This window comes from Biomphalaria glabrata, chromosome 5 (genome assembly GCF_947242115.1).
Source record: "Biomphalaria glabrata chromosome 5, xgBioGlab47.1, whole genome shotgun sequence".
NCBI lineage: Eukaryota > Metazoa > Mollusca > Gastropoda > Planorbidae > Biomphalaria > Biomphalaria glabrata.
In genome coordinates this window covers 29654794-29679236 of record NC_074715.1, presented here as the reverse complement: position 1 = coordinate 29679236, position 24443 = coordinate 29654794, and the positions used below count along the sequence as shown (strand labels likewise).

General features: G+C 39.2%; 1 protein-coding gene across 6 annotated transcripts in view; it reads right to left on the bottom strand.

Moving 5' to 3' along the window:
- LOC106058494 (serine/threonine-protein kinase MARK1-like) overlaps positions 1–24443 on the bottom strand; it is a 234793-nt gene that overhangs the window by 32804 nt on the left and 177546 nt on the right. The gene's annotated exons all lie outside the window — the stretch shown is intronic.

The following is a 24443-nucleotide window of genomic DNA, read 5'->3' as shown; positions in this document are numbered from 1 at the left end:
TTCGTGCAGGTCTTCTCAGGCATCATGACATTTTGCTATGTATGCATAGATAAATAGCACTCTCTTTAGCCAGAAATTTCATAGGATTGTTTGGCATCTCGAACAGAGAGGGAAGGTAGCGCTTAAACGTTTGAAACTACCAATATATAAGTTATAACTATAAAACCTTCTATATTCATAAGCGATTCGCTGGCGGGGTTGTTATTGTCTGAGCTTGAGGAGGTCTTCTCCAGTTCGAATTCAGGTCGTTCACCTTTTATTTTATTTTTTTTTTTACAAATGCACCTAAAAAACGATCACCCAGATACCCGTTTCTTTCTCCCCCCCCCCCCCCCCATCCCTTTCGATAAGATCCAGACAGGTGATAAGATCATAGTGTATTGAGAAAGCTAGAAGCATGAAATTGCGCTAAACAAAAACAATTGGTAAAAATATTTGTAATCGCACAGATTTATTGTTTTTAGTCTAGATCTAGAACAAATATAAATACATGATTGATTCAAACTAATTGATACAACTGCGCTTAATATAAGCTTTGTTTTATTTTTAAAGTATTTTTTAAAGTATTTTAAAAATGTTTTTCTTGTTCAATAAGGGGTAAAAATAGATTGTCGGAGGAATACGTGCTGCAGATGCGGCCAACTTTTTTTGGCTCTGGGGCCACATCACAGCAAAAAAAATATTAAAAAATTAGTCCAATGGAAGCGTTCATCTTTGGCTTCAATGTGCAGTGTAGGCAGGAATTGAGTGGGGCTAGATAGCACTTGGCTCAGACAACATTGGCCTAAAAAATGACACATATTCTATATACAGTTGACATTGGTGTTTGAGCAGAAACTATCAGTGCATTCAAGCAGTCACATACGCGTTCAAATAGTCACACACACACACACAAACACACTGATAGATCAAAATTTATCAGCAAAACAAATTAAGACTAGATTTCTTGCCTGGTATCCAGTCAAGAGAGGGACGTGAGGTCGTAGACAAAGTGCCAAGAGATAATAATAGGAGTCAAGCAAGCAATTTGAGAGTAAGATAGTGAAGTGGTGGGGTTTGCAAGGGCTCATTTCAGTAGTTCATTTTATTATTTAGCCAAATATATCATGAAGAAAGAAAAAGAGACCAGAATTTATTAAAAAAAAATAGCCTAAAAAGTAAAGGGAGATTTTCTTAGAATTAAAATACAAAGGATGTCATTTAGTTTCTAACTAATTTTTGTTTGTATAGGCCTAATAATAACATGTTAAACAGTTTTGGCGAGAGGAAAAAAGAATCCACAGCTCTACATTTGAATGAAGGTAATTTTAAAGTTTCGTCATTTTAATTTGTGTTATTATTATTTTGTTATCTTTTGTCATTTGTTTCTATGATACAAGAACAACATGGTTTCAAAACCCCATGGGTCTTTCTTCAGAGACTAAATGTAAATGGTCCTCCATACTTCAGGCATTAGTCATTTATACATCTACACATTGCTGCGGGGTGACTTCTTGCGATACAGCCTGCACGATGACACATGTCATTTACTGATTGTCATAGCACGCATTTCTAAATGTTTGCTTCGGGCAATTAATAAAAAAATTAACCATAAATAGGTATCAACAGTGATCATTTTTTCCCCGCGCATTTTGTTTTAACAGATACATCATTGTCAGCTGACGTCTTGAGAACTGTTGAAGTCAGAAGAACATTTGATTGGTAAATCCAACAAATATAAAAGAAATAAAAATAAGGTATGATGTAACAATTGAAAAGGCAGACTAAAATCCTAACAAATCAGTGGTTCTTAAGTTGTTTTAAGTCCCAGAAAGATAGAGAGAAATAGAGAGAGAAATATCTGTAGCCAATGACAATAAATACAATTTATGAAAACCATCAATATCATCAAGGTTACAAAGACAGTTTGTGTGAAACACTAACTCCAAAATCGGCCCCCGAAGTGGTCCACCCAGGCAGGTAAAAGGCAGGTTTCAATATTTTCAGAAAGAATATCAGAAAGAAATTCTATCAAAGACAAATGACAGAGGAGAATGGAGAAAGAAGGTTGGCAGATCTTCTGTTGTGCCCCAACGGTCCATCAGACCAAGGGATAGGTGAAAGTGAAGTTAGATGTGAACCTGACCTAATTGATTTCATATAGGCCTAATGATTATCTTATTGATCTAATTGTTTTGTATAGGGTCAATCTCTTATTCAAAGCCTCATAAAAAAAAAAAACATTTCGTAAAAAAAAATATAAAAAATCCATAGTTAGGTGTTTTGTAGATTTGAACATGCCCTGCAGTTCACGCGATAATATGAAAAACTACTTATTAATTGTTGTTTTAAATTAACTTTCACTTATATTAGTAACCAATTTTTTTTTTGTAAATGTAGTAGTTAGTATGACAAAACTTACATAATTTAGCAATACACACACTCATTTGTAAACAAGATTACAAAGAGAGTTTGTGTTACACAAACTAAGAGGCGGCCCCCGTCGAAGTCGGATCCCTGTCGGATCTGCATATTCGCAAATAATATTCAAGAGGTGATTTAATTTTGATGTAAAATGTTTTACACGTTTCGGATGTTCCTTCAGAGTTGAAGATAATTACTTCCTAGTCCAAACCTCCCGCAGGACGACGGGGGATGGGAGCGGGCAGGGTTTGAACCCTGGGCCATCCATAAATCTGAACGACAGTCTAGCGCGAAAACCGCACGACCAGGCAGCCATCCGATGGTCAAAAGTAATAATGTTTCAAAGATTCATTTGCCGTAAATTTAAATTTAAATTTAATAAAAAAAATAGTAGATTAGTTTTAGTATATTAAAACATTACAATATTGATCAAAACGTTTGGAAATGAAAATCTACACTTTTTTTTTACACTTTAAGTTTAGAAATTGAAATTCTACATCTTAATCTAGTCTATTTTAGTCTAAACTAGATCTAGAAATTCTAGATCTAGACTCTAAAATAATTTTAATTAGAATATAAATCCAGATCTAGATATACTGTAATAAAAATCTAGATCTAGTTTAAAAAATCTAGATTAGATCTAAATCAAGATATCATTCCTTTTTTAAACGCGAGTCACATAACGAGGCTTAATAAACATTACTATGCCGAGTTCTTTTTTCATTTCGTTTGAAGAATTTATTCCATATAACGTCAGAGGGAAAAAAAAACACTACGTCACACGGCCTAGCTAGAATAAAAATCGCCTTCATCTATAAGAGCCTTTTATCGAGTGTTCATAGACTTTGGTGCACCGAGTGCGTTCTTTAAGCATTTCATTTAAAGAATTCATTCCATATGACGTCAAAGGAAAAAAAAACACTACGTCACACGGCCTAGCTAGAATAAAAATCGCCTTCATCATTACGAGCCTTTTATCGAGTGTTCATAGACATTGGTGCACTGAGTGCGTTCTTTTAGCATTTCTTTTAAAGAATTCATTCCATATGACGTCAAAGGAAAAAAAAACACTACGTCACAAGGCCTAGCTAGACTAAAAATCACCTTCATCAACACGAGCCATTTCTCGAGTGTTCATAGACATTGGTGCACCGAGTGCGTTCTTTTAGCATTTCATTTAAAGAATTCATTCCATGTGACGTCAAAGGAAAAAAAAAACACTACGTCACACGGCTTAGTTAGACTAAAATATGTTTTCATTAATACAAGCAATGTTTTCGAGGGCTAATAGACATTGGTGCACCGAGTGCGTTCTTTTAACATTACATTTAAAGAGTCCATTCATATGACGTCAAAGAAAAAAAATTCCATTACCTCACAATAGGCTAGTACCGGTACCATAAAAAAAATGTCTTTATTTACACGAGATATTTAACGAGGGTTCATAGACATTGGTGCACTGAGTTCTAATAGAATTTATTTAAAAAGGATCAAAGCCGCATTGTTTTTGCGTTTTGTCTGTCAGTCGGTCTGTCCGTCATCTTGATATAAAAAAAACAACTAAAGTTATTAAAAATTGATTAACCTTTATTTTACGTTTCAAAACATCGCAATAATTTTTAGGTATGAACACAATTGAAAAGTTTATATAATAGATTGTTCCGGATGTTTGTATAAATAGTAAAAGAAAAAGAGAATTTCAGATAAATGTTATACCGTTAATTAAATTTTTTGGATAGTCTCGTATAAAAATTAGATGTACTACAGCCACGTGGAGAGATTTTCATACCTTACTTTGGTGTTTGGATTCTGTTTTCCTTAAAAATCGGAACATAATATTAACGATAATTAGATTTTTTAATGTTTTAGGTAGAAAGTTAAATGTACTGTAAGAGAGTAGTGAGTTAGTAGATTTTTAAATAAATTCGGAAATTTCTGGCGACGATTTGTAAGAAACAAAATCCGGAACTTTTTTTATCGATTACAAAACTTCTATGTTATGTTTTACAAGAAAATTAAATGTCTAAAAAGTAATTTTCAGTAATCAATTCTAGTAAATTACTTTTTTTAAAAGCCTTATGCGATTTCAAACAATCATTAGGCATAATTCATGTTTTATAAAACAATATCCGGAACATTTTTACACTTAATGAAATATAAGTCAGTATAGAGATTTTGATTTAGCATTAATATGCTATTTACATAAAATACGGAACAACATATTATTGATAATGTGTTTTTGCAAAGTTTAAGCATGGAAATTGAATGTAATATAAGTTAGAAGAGCAAACAAACATTTGTTGGCGTTGATTAGTTTTGCACAAAAAAATCCGGAACAATCAATTTTAGATACTTAAAACTATTGAGATGTTATGGGAGGAACATTAAAGGGTAAATCAGATTTTCAATAGCTTTTAGAGTTCTAGTTTTTTAAATCTAATCGTGACGGACAGACCGACCAACAGACAAAACGCACAAAAATAAGCTTCTTTTCATATCTCTTCTAGTTTTCGAGATCTGAGTGTGACAGACGGACAGACGGACATTTTGCACAAACCTAATAGCGGCTTTTTCCCCTTACGGGGGCCGCTAAAAAACAACAAAAAATACAATTTGACAAAAAACTAAAACCGTTTGCATAAATGTGTTAAAAATATTGTTACGTATCTCTACTATCCAGGCTCTTTGCAAACCGCACCACACGACACCACGAACTTAAAGAACCTCACAACTCAGGGCTCCAAAGTATCAGTAACAGTTTAATTTCAAATACATCACAATTGGCAACAACATTAACACTGACTGCATATAACCCTGAGGTTGTGTTTGGCCTAATCATGACTATATCCCTTACTAAATAACCTCCTTTGTTTGTTTCTATTAATATTGATTAGTTGTAAAAATGGTGTATTTTTATAAAAAAACTGCTTGCATAGTTGATTTTAAAAATTAAAATTTTCACTTTCGGAAAAGAAAAAAGTAGCCGTTGCATCAGAACTTTGAAAGGTCTAAAATATCATGATGTCGGATTTTCAATATCTTTTCTAGTTTACGAGATCTAAACGGGACGGACGGACAGAGATTACATACAAAGTAATAGCGTCTTTTCTAATTTCGGGGGCCGCTAAAAATAATATTTTTTAAAAAATAAAATGTCCCCATGGATCTTATTTGAACTGGATTTGTTTTCATACTATTTATATTTCATACATTTTTTTTTGTAAAGCAATGTTAACTTCTCTGTGGACAATTTTGCGACACGATAACTGTATCCCAACTTTAGTTAACTAAGCACACTTCTATCGAGTTGATGTTTCCGTTAGGAGTAAAACGTCTCATTGTGCAGCCAGCATTCTTCTGTAACTCTGCTAATCATCTCAACATTCTTCTGTAACATACTCTGCTAATCCTCACAGCATTCTTCGGTAACCTACTTTGCTAATCCTCTCAGCATTCTTCTGTAACCTACTCTGCTAATCTTCTCAGCATTCTTCTGTAACCTATCTGCTAATCCTCTCAGCATTCTTCTGTACCCTACTCCGCTAATCCTCTCAGCATTCTTCGGTAACTACTCTGCTGATCCCTTCATCATTCTTCGGTATCCTAATCTGCTAATCCGCTCAGCATTCTTCGGTAACTACTCTGCTGATCCCCTCAGCATTCTTCGGTATCCTAATCTGCTAATCCGCTCAGCATTCTCTGGTAACCTACTCTGTTAATCCTCTCAGTATCGTCACAGTAGACGCCAACACTTCCACAAGTTTTCTAGCACGTAAACTATTGAAGTAGCTATTTTCAAATAAAGAAAAGGAATCATTTGAAAAGTCCGTTAAAAAAAAGAATAGCGTTGGTTAACCTTCATCCAAACAACACTAAAATAGACAAGCAAGCATTCCATTCAAAGTGTGCGGACAATAAGGCTTTCAATAAAATAGATGATGCTAGCTGAAAAAATTGGGCGTGGGAGTGGTCGGAATGTCCAGGTGATTGACTATACCATAATTCACTGATATTCACTTCGTCTTTGTGAAATCAGACTGTGGCTTTAGGTGCGACAGGTTTGACACTATCAGCCCCCACCTGTTATCGATGCTCTCTGAATCTGAAGGACATAACTGGCTTGAAGGTCGCTGTTTTTCATTTCAAAGTGACGTACATGATGGGGCTGGTAACTATTTTAATCCTATATCTGTGATGGCCAACTTTTTTTGGCCAGAATCTATTTCCTACCAGTGTCCCCGGGCGCATCAACACTGAATATCGTAGTGTCCAATTGAAGCGAGCAGAAGTTTTGAGAACCCAATATCTATAATGCGTCCATCATGGTTCGATGGGAACAAGATCTAATCTATAGTGCGTCCACCGTGGTTCGATGGGAACAAGATCTAATCTATAGTGCATCCATCATGGTTCGATGGGAATAAGATCTAATCTATAGTGCATCCATCATGGTTCGATGGGAACAAGATCTAATCTATAGTGCGTCCATCATGGTTCGATGGGAACAAGATCTAATCTATAGTGCGTACATCATGGTTCGACGGGAACAAGATCTAATCTATAGTGCATCCATCATGGTTCGATGGGAACAAGATCTAATCTATAGTGCATCCATCATGGTTCGATGGGAACAAGATCTAATCTATAGTGCGTCCATCATGGTTCGATGGGAACAAGATCTAATCTATAGTGCGTCCATCATGGTTCGATGGGAACAAGATCTAATCTATAGTGCGTCCATCATGGTTCGATGGGAACAAGATCTAATCTATAGTGCGTCCACCGTGGTTCGATGGGAACAAGATCTAATCTATAGTGCATCCATCATGGTTCGATGGGAATAAGATCTAATCTATAGTGCATCCATCATGGTTCGATGGGAACAAGATCTAATCTATAGTGCGTCCATCATGGTTCGATGGGAACAAGATCTAATCTATAGTGCGTACATCATGGTTCGACGGGAACAAGATCTAATCTATAGTGCATCCATCATGGTTCGATGGGAACAAGATCTAATCTATAGTGCATCCATCATGGTTCGATGGGAACAAGATCTAATCTATAGTGCGTCCATCATGGTTCGATGGGAACAAGATCTAATCTATAGTGCGTCCATCATGGTTCGATGGGAACAAGATCTAATCTATAGTGCGTCCATCATGGTTCGATGGGAATAAGATCTAATCTATAGTGCATCCATCATGGTTCGATGGGAACAAGATCTAATCTATAGTGCATCCATCATGGTTCGATGGGAATAAGATCTAATCTATAGTGCGTCCATCATGGTTCGATGGGAATAAGATCTAATCTATAGTGCATCCATCATGGTTCGATGGGAACAAGATCTAATCTATAGTGCATCCATCATGGTTCGATGGGAATAAGATCTAATCTATAGTGCATCCATCATGGTTCGATGGGAATAAGATCTAATCTATAGTGCGTCTATCATGGTTCGATGGGAACAAGATCTAATCTATAGTGCGTACATCATGGTTCGATGGGAATAAGATCTAATCTATAGTGCGTACATCATGGTTCGATGGGAATAAGATCTAATCTATAGTGCGTACATCATGGTTCGATGGGAATAAGATCTAATCTATAGTGCATCCATCATGGTTCGATGGGAACAAGATCTAATCTATAGTGCGTCTATCATGGTTCGATGGGAATAAGATCTAATCTATAGTGCGTCTATCATGGTTCGATGGGAACAAGATCTAATCTATAGTGCGTCTATCATGGTTCGATGGGAACAAGATCTAATCTATAGTGCGTACATCATGGTTCGATGGGAACAAGATCTAATCTATAGTGCGTACATCATGGTTCGATGGGAACAAGATCTAATCTATAGTGCGTACATCATGGTTCGATGGGAACAAGATCTAATCTATAGTGCATCCATCATGGTTCGATGGGAACAAGATCTAATCTATAGTGCATCCATCATGGTTCGATGGGAACAAGATCTAATCTATAGTGCGTCTATCATGGTTCGATGGGAATAAGATCTAATCTATAGTGCGTCCATCATGGTTCGATGGGAACAAGATCTAATCTATAGTGCATCCATCATGGTTCGATGGGAACAAGATCTAATCTATAGTGCATCCATCATGGTTCGATGGGAACAAGATCTAATCTATAGTGCGTCCATCGTGGTTCGATGGGAACAAGATCTAATCTATAGTGCATCCATCATGGTTCGATGGGAATAAGATCTAATCTATAGTGCGTCCATCGTGGTTCGATGGGAACAAGATCTAATCTATAGTGCATCCATCATGGTTCGATGGGAATAAGATCTAATCTATAGTGCGTCCATCGTGGTTCGATGGGAACAAGATCTAATCTATAGTGCGTCCATCATGGTTCGATGGGAACAAGATCTAATCTATAGTGCGTCTATCGTGGTTCGATGGGAACAAGATCTAATCTATAGTGCGTCCATCATGGTTCGATGGGAACAAGATCTAATCTATAGTGCGTCTATCATGGTTCGATGGGAACAAGATCTAATCTATAGTGCGTCTATCATGGTTCGATGGGAACAAGATCTAATCTATAGTGCGTCTATCGTGGTTCGATGGGAACAAGATCTAATCTATAGTGCATCCATCATGGTTCGATGGGAACAAGATCTAATCTATAGTGCATCCATCATGGTTCGATGGGAACAAGATCTAATCTATAGTGCGTCCATCGTGGTTCGATGGGAATAAGATCTAATCTATAGTGCGTCTATCATGGTTCGATGGGAACAAGATCTAATCTATAGTGCGTCTATCATGGTTCGATGGGAACAAGATCTAATCTATAGTGCATCCATCATGGTTCGATGGGAACAAGATCTAATCTATAGTGCATCCATCATGGTTCGATGGGAATAAGATCTAATCTATAGTGCGTCCATCATGGTTCGATGGGAATAAGATCTAATCTATAGTGCGTCCATCATGGTTCGATGGGAACAAGATCTAATCTATAGTGCGTCCATCATGGTTCGATGGGAATAAGATCTAATCTATAGTGCGTCCATCGTGGTTCGATGGGAATAAGATCTAATCTATAGTGCGTCCATCGTGGTTCGATGGGAATAAGATCTAATCTATAGTGCGTCCATCGTGGTTCGATGGGAATAAGATCTAATCTATAGTGCGTCCACCGTGGTTCGATGGGAATAAGATCTAATCTATAGTGCGTCCATCATGGTTCGATGGGAATAAGATCTAATCTATAGTGCGTCCATCATGGTTCGATGGGAATAAGATCTAATCTATAGTGCGTCCATCGTGGTTCGATGGGAATAAGATCTAATCTATAGTGCGTCCATCATGGTTCGATGGGAACAAGATCTAATCTATAGTGCATCCATCATGGTTCGATGGGAACAAGATCTAATCTATAGTGCGTCTATCATGGTTCGATGGGAACAAGATCTAATCTATAGTGCGTCCATCATGGTTCGATGGGAACAAGATCTAATCTATAGTGCGTCTATCATGGTTCGATGGGAACAAGATCTAATCTATAGTGCGTCCATCGTGGTTCGATGGGAACAAGATCTAATCTATAGTGCGTCCATCATGGTTCGATGGGAATAAGATCTAATCTATAGTGCATCCATCATGGTTCGATGGGAACAAGATCTAATCTATAGTGCGTCCATCGTGGTTCGATGGGAACAAGATCTAATCTATAGTGCGTACATCATGGTTCGATGGGAATAAGATCTAATCTATAGTGCATCCATCATGGTTCGATGGGAACAAGATCTAATCTATAGTGCGTCCATCGTGGTTCGATGGGAACAAGATCTAATCTATAGTGCGTCTATCATGGTTCGATGGGAACAAGATCTAATCTATAGTGCGTCTATCATGGTTCGATGGGAATAAGATCTAATCTATAGTGCGTCTATTATGGTTCGATGGGAACAAGATCTAATCTATAGTGCGTACATCATGGTTCGATGGGAATAAGATCTAATCTATAGTGCGTCCATCATGGTTCGATGGGAACAAGATTTAATCTATAGTGCATCCATCATGGTTCGATGGGAACAAGATCTAATCTATAGTGCGTCCATCATGGTTCGATGGGAACAAGATCTAATCTATAGTGCGTCCATCATGGTTCGATGGGAACAAGATCTAATCTATAGTGCGTCCATCATGGTTCGATGGGAACAAGATCTAATCTATAGTGCGTCCATCATGGTTCGATGGGAACAAGATCTAATCTATAGTGCGTCCACCGTGGTTCGATGGGAATAAGATCTAATCTATAGTGCGTCCATCATGGTTCGATGGGAACAAGATCTAATCTATAGTGCGTCCATCATGGTTCGATGGGAACAAGATCTAATCTATAGTGCGTCTATCATGGTTCGATGGGAACAAGATCTAATCTATAGTTCGTCTATCGTGGTTCGATGGGAACAAGATCTAATCTATAGTGCATCCATCATGGTTCGATGGGAATAAGATCTAATCTATAGTGCGTCCATCATGGTTCGATGGGAACAAGATCTAATCTATAGTGCGTCCATCATGGTTCGATGGGAATAAGATCTAATCTATAGTGCGTCCATCATGGTTCGATGGGAACAAGATCTAATCTATAGTGCATCCATCATGGTTCGATGGGAATATGATCTAATCTATAGTGCGTACATCATGGTTCGATGGGAATAAGATCTAATCTATAGTGCATCCATCATGGTTCGATGGGAACAAGATCTAATCTATAGTGCGTCCATCATGGTTCGATGGGAATAAGATCTAATCTATAGTGCGTCCATCATGGTTCAATGGGAACAAGATCTAATCTATAGTGCGTCCACCGTGGTTCGATGGGAATAAGATCTAATCTATAGTGCATCCATCATGGTTCGATGGGAACAAGATCTAATCTATAGTGCGTCCATCATGGTTCGATGGGAATAAGATCTAATCTATAGTGCATCCATCATGGTTCGATGGGAATAAGATCTAATCTATAGTGCATCCATCATGGTTCGATGGGAACAAGATCTAATCTATAGTGCGTCCATCATGGTTCGATGGGAACAAGATCTAATCTATAGTGCGTCTATCATAGTTCGATGGGAACAAGATCTAATCTATAGTTCGTCTATCATGGTTCGATGGGAATAAGATCTAATCTATAGTGCGTACATCATGGTTCGATGGGAACAAGATCTAATCTATAGTGCGTACATCATGGTTCGATGGGAATAAGATCTAATCTATAGTGCATCCATCGTGGTTCGATGGGAATAAGATCTAATCTATAGTGCGTCCATCATGGTTCGATGGGAACAAGATCTAATCTATAGTGCGTCCATCATGGTTCGATGGGAATAAGATCTAATCTATAGTGCGTCCATCATGGTTCGATGGGAATAAGATCTAATCTATAGTGCGTCCATCATGGTTCGATGGGAATAAGATCTAATCTATAGTGCGTCCATCATGGTTCGATGGGAATAAGATCTAATCTATAGTGCGTCCATCATGGTTCGATGGGAATAAGATCTAATCTATAGTGCGTCTATCATTGTTCGATGGGAACAAGATCTAATCTATAGTGCGTCCATCATGGTTCGATGGGAACAAGATCTAATCTATAGTGCGTCCATCATGGTTCGATGGGAACAAGATCTAATCTATAGTGCATCCATCATGGTTCGATGGGAATAAGATCTAATCTATAGTGCGTCCATCATGGTTCGATGGGAATAAGATCTAATCTATAGTGCGTCCATCATGGTTCGATGGGAATAAGATCTAATCTATAGTGCGTCCATCATGGTTCGATGGGAACAAGATCTAATCTATAGTGCGTCCATCATGGTTCGATGGGAACAAGATCTAATCTATAGTGCGTCCATCATGGTTCGATGGGAATAAGATCTAATCTATAGTGCGTCCATCATGGTTCGATGGGAACAAGATCTAATCTATAGTGCGTCCATCATGGTTCGATGGGAACAAGATCTAATCTATAGTGCGTCCATCATGGTTCGATGGGAATAAGATCTAATCTATAGTGCGTCCATCATGGTTCGATGGGAATAAGATCTAATCTATAGTGCGTCCATCATGGTTCGATGGGAACAAGATCTAATCTATAGTGCGTCCATCATGGTTCGATGGGAACAAGATCTAATCTATAGTGCGTCCATCATGGTTCGATGGGAACAAGATCTAATCTATAGTGCGTCCATCATGGTTCGATGGGAATAAGATCTAATCTATAGTGCGTCCATCATGGTTCGATGGGAATAAGATCTAATCTATAGTGCGTCCATCATGGTTCGATGGGAACAAGATCTAATCTATAGTGCGTCCATCATGGTTCGATGGGAACAAGATCTAATCTATAGTGCGTCCATCGTGGTTCGATGGGAATAAGATCTAATCTATAGTGCGTCCATCATGGTTCGATGGGAACAAGATCTAATCTATAGTGCGTCTATCATGGTTCGATGGGAACAAGATCTAATCTATAGTGCGTCCATCATGGTTCGATGGGAACAAGATCTAATCTATAGTGCGTCCACCGTGGTTCGATGGGAACAAGATCTAATCTATAGTGCGTCTATCATGGTTCGATGGGAACAAGATCTAATCTATAGTGCGTCCATCATGGTTCGATGGGAATAAGATCTAATCTATAGTGCATCCATCATGGTTCGATGGGAACAAGATCTAATCTATAGTGCGTCCATCATGGTTCGATGGGAACAAGATCTAATCTATAGTGCGTCCATCATGGTTCGATGGGAACAAGATCTAATCTATAGTGCGTCCATCATGGTTCGATGGGAATAAGATCTAATCTATAGTGCATCCATCATGGTTCGATGGGAATAAGATCTAATCTATAGTGCGTCTATCATGGTTCGATGGGAATAAGATCTAATCTATAGTGCGTCCATCATGGTTCGATGGGAACAAGATCTAATCTATAGTGCGTACATCATGGTTCGATGGGAACAAGATCTAATCTATAGTGCATCCATCATGGTTCGATGGGAACAAGATCTAATCTATAGTGCGTACATCATGGTTCGATGGGAATAAGATCTAATCTATAGTGCGTACATCATGGTTCGATGGGAACAAGATCTAATCTATAGTGCATCCATCATGGTTCGATGGGAATAAGATCTAATCTATAGTGCGTACATCATGGTTCGATGGGAATAAGATCTAATCTATAGTGCGTCCATCATGGTTCGATGGGAACAAGATCTAATCTATAGTGCGTCTATCATGGTTCGATGGGAATAAGATCTAATCTATAGTGCGTCCATCATGGTTCGATGGGAACAAGATCTAATCTATAGTGCGTCCATCATGGTTCGATGGGAACAAGATCTAATCTATAGTGCGTCCATCATGGTTCGATGGGAATAAGATCTAATCTATAGTGCGTCCATCATGGTTCGATGGGAACAAGATCTAATCTATAGTGCGTCCATCATGGTTCGATGGGAACAAGATCTAATCTATAGTGCATCCATCATGGTTCGATGGGAATAAGATCTAATCTATAGTGCATCCATCATGGTTCGATGGGAACAAGATCTAATCTATAGTGCGTCTATCATGGTTCGATGGGAACAAGATCTAATCTATAGTGCATCCATCATGGTTCGATGGGAATAAGATCTAATCTATAGTGCGTCCATCGTGGTTCGATGGGAACAAGATCTAATCTATAGTGCGTCTATCATGGTTCGATGGGAATAAGATCTAATCTATAGTGCGTCTATCATGGTTCGATGGGAACAAGATCTAATCTATAGTGCGTCTATCATGGTTCGATGGGAATAAGATCTAATCTATAGTGCGTCCATCGTGGTTCGATGGGAATAAGATCTAATCTATAGTGCGTCTATCATGGTTCGATGGGAATAAGATCTAATCTATAGTGCGTCCATCATGGTTCGATGGGAATAAGATCTAATCTATAGTGCGTCTATCATGGTTCGATGGGAACAAGATCTAATCTATAGTGCGTCCATCATGGTTCGATGGGAATAAGATCTAATCTATAGTGCGTCTATCATGGTTCGATGGGAACAAGATCTAATCTATAGTGCGTCCATCATGGTTCGATGGGAACAAGATCTAATCTATAGTGCGTCTATCATGGTTCGATGGGAATAAGATCTAATCTATAGTGCGTCCATCATGGTTCGATGGGAACAAGATCTAATCTATAGTGCATCCATCATGGTTCGATGGGAACAAGATCTAATCTATAGTGCATCCATCATGGTTCGATGGGAACAAGATCTAATCTATAGTGCGTCCATCATGGTTCGATGGGAATAAGATCTAATCTATAGTGCGTCCATCATGGTTCGATGGGAACAAGATCTAATCTATAGTGCGTCCATCATGGTTCGATGGGAACAAGATCTAATCTATAGTGCGTCTATCGTGGTTCGATGGGAATAAGATCTAATCTATAGTGCGTCTATCGTGGTTCGATGGGAACAAGATCTAATCTATAGTGCGTCTATCATGGTTCGATGGGAATAAGATCTAATCTATAGTGCGTCCATCATGGTTCGATGGGAATAAGATCTAATCTATAGTGCGTCCATCATGGTTCGATGGGAACAAGATCTAATCTATAGTGCGTCCATCATGGTTCGATGGGAACAAGATCTAATCTATAGTGCATCCATCATGGTTCGATGGGAACAAGATCTAATCTATAGTGCGTCCATCATGGTTCGATGGGAACAAGATCTAATCTATAGTGCGTCTATCGTGGTTCGATGGGAATAAGATCTAATCTATAGTGCGTCTATCGTGGTTCGATGGGAACAAGATCTAATCTATAGTGCGTCTATCATGGTTCGATGGGAACAAGATCTAATCTATAGTGCGTCTATCGTGGTTCGATGGGAACAAGATCTAATCTATAGTGCGTCCATCATGGTTCGATGGGAACAAGATCTAATCTATAGTGCATCCATCGTGGTTCGATGGGAACAAGATCTAATCTATAGTGCATCCATCGTGGTTCGATGGGAACAAGATCTAATCTATAGTGCGTCTATCGTGGTTCGATGGGAATAAGATCTAATCTATAGTGCGTCCACCGTGGTTCGATGGGAACAAGATCTAATCTATAGTGCGTCTATCGTGGTTCGATGGGAATAAGATCTAATCTATAGTGCGTCTATCGTGGTTCGATGGGAATAAGATCTAATCTATAGTGCGTCCACCGTGGTTCGATGGGAATAAGATCTAATCTATAGTGCGTCCACCGTGGTTCGATGGGAATAAGATCTAATCTATAGTGCGTCCATCATGGTTCGATGGGAACAAGATCTAATCTATAGTGCGTCTATCATGGTTCGATGGGAACAAGATCTAATCTATAGTGCATCCATCATGGTTCGATGGGAACAAGATCTAATCTATAGTGCATCCATCATGGTTCGATGGGAACAAGATCTAATCTATAGTGCGTCCACCGTGGTTCGATGGGAATAAGATCTAATCTATAGTGCGTCCATCATGGTTCGATGGGAACAAGATCTAATCTATAGTGCGTCCATCATGGTTCGATGGGAACAAGATCTAATCTATAGTGCGTCTATCATGGTTCGATGGGAACAAGATCTAATCTATAGTGCATCCATCATGGTTCGATGGGAACAAGATCTAATCTATAGTGCGTCCATCATGGTTCGATGGGAACAAGATCTAATCTATAGTGCGTCCATCATGGTTCGATGGGAACAAGATCTAATCTATAGTGCGTCCATCATGGTTCGATGGGAATAAGATCTAATCTATAGTGCGTCTATCATGGTTCGATGGGAACAAGATCTAATCTATAGTGCGTCCATCATGGTTCGATGGGAACAAGATCTAATCTATAGTGCGTCCATCATGGTTCGATGGGAACAAGATTTAATCTATAGTGCGTCTATCATGGTTCGATGGGAACAAGATCTAATCTATAGTGCGTCTATCATGGTTCGATGGGAATAAGATCTAATCTATAGTGCGTCTATTATGGTTCGATGGGAACAAGATCTAATCTATAGTGCGTCTATCATGGTTCGATGGGAATAAGATCTAATCTATAGTGCGTCCATCATGGTTCGATGGGAACAAGATCTAATCTATAGTGCGTCCATCATGGTTCGATGGGAACAAGATTTAATCTATAGTGCGTCTATCATGGTTCGATGGGAACAAGATCTAATCTATAGTGCGTCTATCATGGTTCGATGGGAATAAGATCTAATCTATAGTGCGTCTATTATGGTTCGATGGGAACAAGATCTAATCTATAGTGCGTACATCATGGTTCGATGGGAATAAGATCTAATCTATAGTGCGTCCATCATGGTTCGATGGGAACAAGATCTAATCTATAGTGCGTCCACCGTGGTTCGATGGGAATAAGATCTAATCTATAGTGCGTCCATCATGGTTCGATGGGAACAAGATCTAATCTATAGTGCGTCTATCATGGTTCGATGGGAACAAGATCTAATCTATAGTGCGTCTATCATGGTTCGATGGGAACAAGATCTAATCTATAGTGCGTCTATCATGGTTCGATGGGAACAAGATCTAATCTATAGTGCGTCTATCATGGTTCGATGGGAACAAGATCTAATCTATAGTGCGTCTATCATGGTTCGATGGGAACAAGATCTAATCTATAGTTCGTCTATCGTGGTTCGATGGGAACAAGATCTAATCTATAGTGCATCCATCATGGTTCGATGGGAATAAGATCTAATCTATAGTGCGTCCATCATGGTTCGATGGGAACAAGATCTAATCTATAGTGCGTCCATCATGGTTCGATGGGAATAAGATCTAATCTATAGTGCGTCCATCATGGTTCGATGGGAACAAGATCTAATCTATAGTGCATCCATCATGGTTCGATGGGAATAAGATCTAATCTATAGTGCGTACATCATGGTTCGATGGGAATAAGATCTAATCTATAGTGCGTCCATCATGGTTCGATGGGAACAAGATCTAATCTATAGTGCATCCATCATGGTTCGATGGGAACAAGATCTAATCTATAGTGCGTCTATCATAGTTCGATGGGAACAAGATCTAATCTATAGTTCGTCTATCATGGTTCGATGGGAATAAGATCTAATCTATAGTGCGTACATCATGGTTCGATGGGAACAAGATCTAATCTATAGTGCGTACATCATGGTTCGATGGGAATAAGATCTAATCTATAGTGCATCCATCATGGTTCAATGGGAACAAGATCTAATCTATAGTGCGTCTATCATAGTTCGATGGGAACAAGATCTAATCTATAGTGCGTACATCATGGTTCGATGGGAATAAGATCTAATCTATAGTGCATCCATCATGGTTCAATGGGAACAAGATCTAATCTATAGTGCGTCCATCATGGTTCGATGGGAATAAGATCTAATCTATAGTGCGTACATCATGGTTCGATGGGAACAAGATCTAATCTATAGTGCGTACATCATGGTTCGATGGGAATAAGATCTAATCTATAGTGCATCCATCATGGTTCAATGGGAACAAGATCTAATCTATAGTGCGTCTATCATAGTTCGATGGGAACAAGATCTAATCTATAGTGCGTACATCATGGTTCGATGGGAATAAGATCTAATCTATAGTGCATCCATCATGGTTCAATGGGAACAAGATCTAATCTATAGTGCGTCCATCATGGTTCGATGGGAACAAGATCTAATCTATAGTGCATCCATCATGGTTCGATGGGAATAAGATCTAATCTATAGTGCGTCCATCATGGTTCGATGGGAACAAGATCTAATCTATAGTGCGTCCATCATGGTTCGATGGGAACAAGATCTAATCTATAGTGCGTCCATCATGGTTCGATGGGAACAAGATCTAATCTATAGTGCATCCATCATGGTTCGATGGGAATAAGATCTAATCTATAGTGCGTCTATCATGGTTCGATGGGAATAAGATCTAATCTATAGTGCATCCATCGTGGTTCGATGGGAATAAGATCTAATCTATAGTGCGTCCATCATGGTTCGATGGGAACAAGATCTAATCTATAGTGCGTCTATCATTGTTCGATGGGAACAAGATCTAATCTATAGTGCGTCCATCATGGTTCGATGGGAACAAGATCTAATCTATAGTGCGTCCATCATGGTTCGATGGGAATAAGATCTAATCTATAGTGCGTCCATCATGGTTCGATGGGAACAAGATCTAATCTATAGTGCGTCCATCATGGTTCGATGGGAACAAGATCTAATCTATAGTGCGTCCATCATGGTTCGATGGGAATAAGATCTAATCTATAGTGCGTCCATCATGGTTCGATGGGAACAAGATCTAATCTATAGTGCGTCCATCATGGTTCGATGGGAACAAGATCTAATCTATAGTGCGTCCATCATGGTTCGATGGGAATAAGATCTAATCTATAGTGCGTCCATCATGGTTCGATGGGAATAAGATTTAATCTATAGTGCGTCCATCATGGTTCGATGGGAACAAGATCTAATCTATAGTGCGTCCATCATGGTTCGATGGGAACAAGATCTAATCTATAGTGCGTCCATCATGGTTCGATGGGAACAAGATCTAATCTATAGTGCGTCCATCATGGTTCGATGGGAATAAGATCTAATCTATAGTGCGTCCATCATGGTTCGATGGGAATAAGATCTAATCTATAGTGCGTCCATCATGGTTCGATGGGAACAAGATCTAATCTATAGTGCGTCCATCATGGTTCGATGGGAACAAGATCTAATCTATAGTGCGTCCATCGTGGTTCGATGGGAATAAGATCTAATCTATAGTGCGTCCATCATGGTTCGATGGGAACAAGATCTAATCTATAGTGCGTCTATCATGGTTCGATGGGAACAAGATCTAATCTATAGTGCGTCCATCATGGTTCGATGGGAACAAGATCTAATCTATAGTGCGTCCACCGTGGTTCGATGGGAACAAGATCTAATCTATAGTGCGTCTATCATGGTTCGATGGGAACAAGATCTAATCTATAGTGCATCCATCATGGTTCGATGGGAACAAGATCTAATCTATAGTGCATCCATCATGGTTCGATGGGAACAAGATCTAATCTATAGTGCGTCCATCATGGTTCGATGGGAACAAGATCTAATCTATAGTGCGTCCATCATGGTTCGATGGGAACAAGATCTAATCTATAGTGCATCCATCATGGTTCGATGGGAACAAGATCTAATCTATAGTGCGTCTATCATGGTTCGATGGGAACAAGATCTAATCTATAGTGCGTCCATCATGGTTCGATGGGAACAAGATCTAATCTATAGTGCGTCCATCATGGTTCGATGGGAATAAGATCTAATCTATAGTGCATCCATCATGGTTCGATGGGAATAAGATCTAATCTATAGTGCGTCTATCATGGTTCGATGGGAATAAGATCTAATCTATAGTTCGTCCATCATGGTTCGATGGGAACAAGATCTAATCTATAGTGCGTCTATCATGGTTCGATGGGAACAAGATCTAATCTATAGTGCATCCATCATGGTTCGATGGGAACAAGATCTAATCTATAGTGCATCCATCATGGTTCGATGGGAACAAGATCTAATCTATAGTGCGTCCATCATGGTTCGATGGGAATAAGATCTAATCTATAGTGCATCCATCATGGTTCGATGGGAACAAGATCTAATCTATAGTGCGTCCATCATGGTTCGATGGGAACAAGATCTAATCTATAGTGCATCCATCATGGTTCGATGGGAATAAGATCTAATCTATAGTGCATCCATCATGGTTCGATGGGAACAAGATCTAATCTATAGTGCGTCCATCATGGTTCGATGGGAACAAGATCTAATCTATAGTGCGTCCATCATGGTTCGATGGGAACAAGATCTAATCTATAGTGCGTCCATCATGGTTCGATGGGAATAAGATCTAATCTATAGTGCGTCTATCATGGTTCGATGGGAACAAGATCTAATCTATAGTGCATCCATCATGGTTCGATGGGAATAAGATCTAATCTATAGTGCGTCTATCATGGTTCGATGGGAATAAGATCTAATCTATAGTTCGTCCATCATGGTTCGATGGGAACAAGATCTAATCTATAGTGCATCCATCATGGTTCGATGGGAACAAGATCTAATCTATAGTGCGTCCATCATGGTTCGATGGGAATAAGATCTAATCTATAGTGCATCCATCATGGTTCGATGGGAACAAGATCTAATCTATAGTGCGTCCATCATGGTTCGATGGGAACAAGATCTAATCTATAGTGCGTCCATCATGGTTCGATGGGAATAAGATCTAATCTATAGTGCGTCCATCATGGTTCGATGGGAACAAGATCTAATCTATAGTGCATCCATCATGGTTCGATGGGAATAAGATCTAATCTATAGTGCATCCATCATGGTTCGATGGGAACAAGATCTAATCTATAGTGCATCCATCATGGTTCGATGGGAACAAGATCTAATCTATAGTGCGTCTATCATGGTTCGATGGGAACAAGATCTAATCTATAGTGCGTCCATCATGGTTCGATGGGAACAAGATCTAATCTATAGTGCGTCCATCATGGTTCGATGGGAACAAGATCTAATCTATAGTGCGTCTATCATGGTTCGATGGGAACAAGATCTAATCTATAGTGCGTACATCATGGTTCGATGGGAACAAGATCTAATCTATAGTGCGTCCATCATGGTTCGATGGGAATAAGATCTAATCTATAGTGCGTCTATTATGGTTCGATGGGAACAAGATCTAAACTATAGTGCGTCCATCATGGTTCGATGGGAACAAGATCTAATCTATAGTGCGTCCATCATGGTTCGATGGGAACAAGATCTAATCTATAGTGCGTCCATCATGGTTCGATGGGAATAAGATCTAATCTATAGTGCGTCCATCATGGTTCGATGGGAATAAGATCTAATCTATAGTGCGTCTATCATGGTTCGATGGGAATAAGATCTAATCTATAGTGCGTACATCATGGTTCGATGGGAATAAGATCTAATCTATAGTGCGTCTATCATGGTTCGATGGGAATAAGATCTAATCTATAGTGCGTCTATCATGGTTCGATGGGAACAAGATCTAATCTATAGTGCGTCCATCATGGTTCGATGGGAACAAGATCTAATCTATAGTGCGTCCATCATGGTTCGATGGGAACAAGATTTAATCTATAGTGCGTCTATCATGGTTCGATGGGAACAAGATCTAATCTATAGTGCGTCTATCATGGTTCGATGGGAATAAGATCTAATCTATAGTGCGTCTATTATGGTTCGATGGGAACAAGATCTAATCTATAGTGCGTACATCATGGTTCGATGGGAATAAGATCTAATCTATAGTGCGTCCATCATGGTTCGATGGGAACAAGATCTAATCTATAGTGCGTCCACCGTGGTTCGATGGGAATAAGATCTAATCTATAGTGCGTCCATCATGGTTCGATGGGAACAAGATCTAATCTATAGTGCGTCTATCATGGTTCGATGGGAACAAGATCTAATCTATAGTGCGTCTATCATGGTTCGATGGGAACAAGATCTAATCTATAGTGCGTCTATCATGGTTCGATGGGAACAAGATCTAATCTATAGTGCGTCTATCATGGTTCGATGGGAACAAGATCTAATCTATAGTGCGTCTATCATGGTTCGATGGGAACAAGATCTAATCTATAGTTCGTCTATCGTGGTTCGATGGGAACAAGATCTAATCTATAGTGCATCCATCATGGTTCGATGGGAATAAGATCTAATCTATAGTGCGTCCATCATGGTTCGATGGGAACAAGATCTAATCTATAGTGCGTCCATCATGGTTCGATGGGAATAAGATCTAATCTATAGTGCGTCCATCATGGTTCGATGGGAACAAGATCTAATCTATAGTGCATCCATCATGGTTCGATGGGAATAAGATCTAATCTATAGTGCGTACATCATGGTTCGATGGGAATAAGATCTAATCTATAGTGCGTCCATCATGGTTCGATGGGAACAAGATCTAATCTATAGTGCGTCCACCGTGGTTCGATGGGAATAAGATCTAATCTATAGTGCGTCCACCGTGGTTCGATGGGAACAAGATCTAATCTATAGTGCATCCATCATGGTTCGATGGGAACAAGATCTAATCTATAGTGCGTCTATCATAGTTCGATGGGAACAAGATCTAATCTATAGTTCGTCTATCATGGTTCGATGGGAATAAGATCTAATCTATAGTGCGTACATCATGGTTCGATGGGAACAAGATCTAATCTATAGTGCGTACATCATGGTTCGATGGGAATAAGATCTAATCTATAGTGCATCCATCATGGTTCAATGGGAACAAGATCTAATCTATAGTGCGTCTATCATAGTTCGATGGGAACAAGATCTAATCTATAGTGCGTACATGATGGTTCGATGGGAATAAGATCTAATCTATAGTGCATCCATCATGGTTCAATGGGAACAAGATCTAATCTATAGTGCGTCCATCATGGTTCGATGGGAACAAGATCTAATCTATAGTGCGTCCATCATGGTTCGATGGGAACAAGATCTAATCTATAGTGCGTCCATCATGGTTCGATGGGAATAAGATCTAATCTATAGTGCGTCCATCATGGTTCGATGGGAATAAGATCTAATCTATAGTGCGTCCATCATGGTTCGATGGGAACAAGATCTAATCTATAGTGCGTCCATCATGGTTCGATGGGAACAAGATCTAATCTATAGTGCGTCCATCATGGTTCGATGGGAACAAGATCTAATCTATAGTGCGTCCATCATGGTTCGATGGGAACAAGATCTAATCTATAGTGCGTCCACCGTGGTTCGATGGGAACAAGATCTAATCTATAGTGCGTCTATCATGGTTCGATGGGAACAAGATCTAATCTATAGTGCATCCATCATGGTTCGATGGGAACAAGATCTAATCTATAGTGCATCCATCATGGTTCGATGGGAACAAGATCTAATCTATAGTGCGTCTATCGTGGTTCGATGGGAATAAGATCTAATCTATAGTGCGTCCATCATGGTTCGATGGGAACAAGATCTAATCTATAGTGCATCCATCATGGTTCGATGGGAACAAGATCTAATCTATAGTGCATCCATCATGGTTCGATGGGAATAAGATCTAATCTATAGTGCGTCTATCATGGTTCGATGGGAACAAGATCTAATCTATAGTGCGTCCATCATGGTTCGATGGGAACAAGATCTAATCTATAGTGCGTCCATCATGGTTCGATGGGAATAAGATCTAATCTATAGTGCATCCATCATGGTTCGATGGGAATAAGATCTAATCTATAGTGCGTCTATCATGGTTCGATGGGAATAAGATCTAATCTATAGTTCGTCCATCATGGTTCGATGGGAACAAGATCTAATCTATAGTGCGTCTATCATGGTTCGATGGGAACAAGATCTAATCTATAGTGCATCCATCATGGTTCGATGGGAACAAGATCTAATCTATAGTGCATCCATCATGGTTCGATGGGAACAAGATCTAATCTATAGTGCATCCATCATGGTTCGATGGGAACAAGATCTAATCTATAGTGCGTCCATCATGGTTCGATGGGAACAAGATCTAATCTATAGTGCATCCATCATGGTTCGATGGGAATAAGATCTAATCTATAGTGCATCCATCATGGTTCGATGGGAACAAGATCTAATCTATAGTGCGTCCATCATGGTTCGATGGGAACAAGATCTAATCTATAGTGCATCCATCATGGTTCGATGGGAATAAGATCTAATCTATAGTGCATCCATCATGGTTCGATGGGAATAAGATCTAATCTATAGTGCGTCCATCATGGTTCGATGGGAACAAGATCTAATCTATAGTGCGTCCATCGTGGTTCGATGGGAACAAGATCTAATCTATAGTGCATCCATCATGGTTCGATGGGAACAAGATCTAATCTATAGTGCA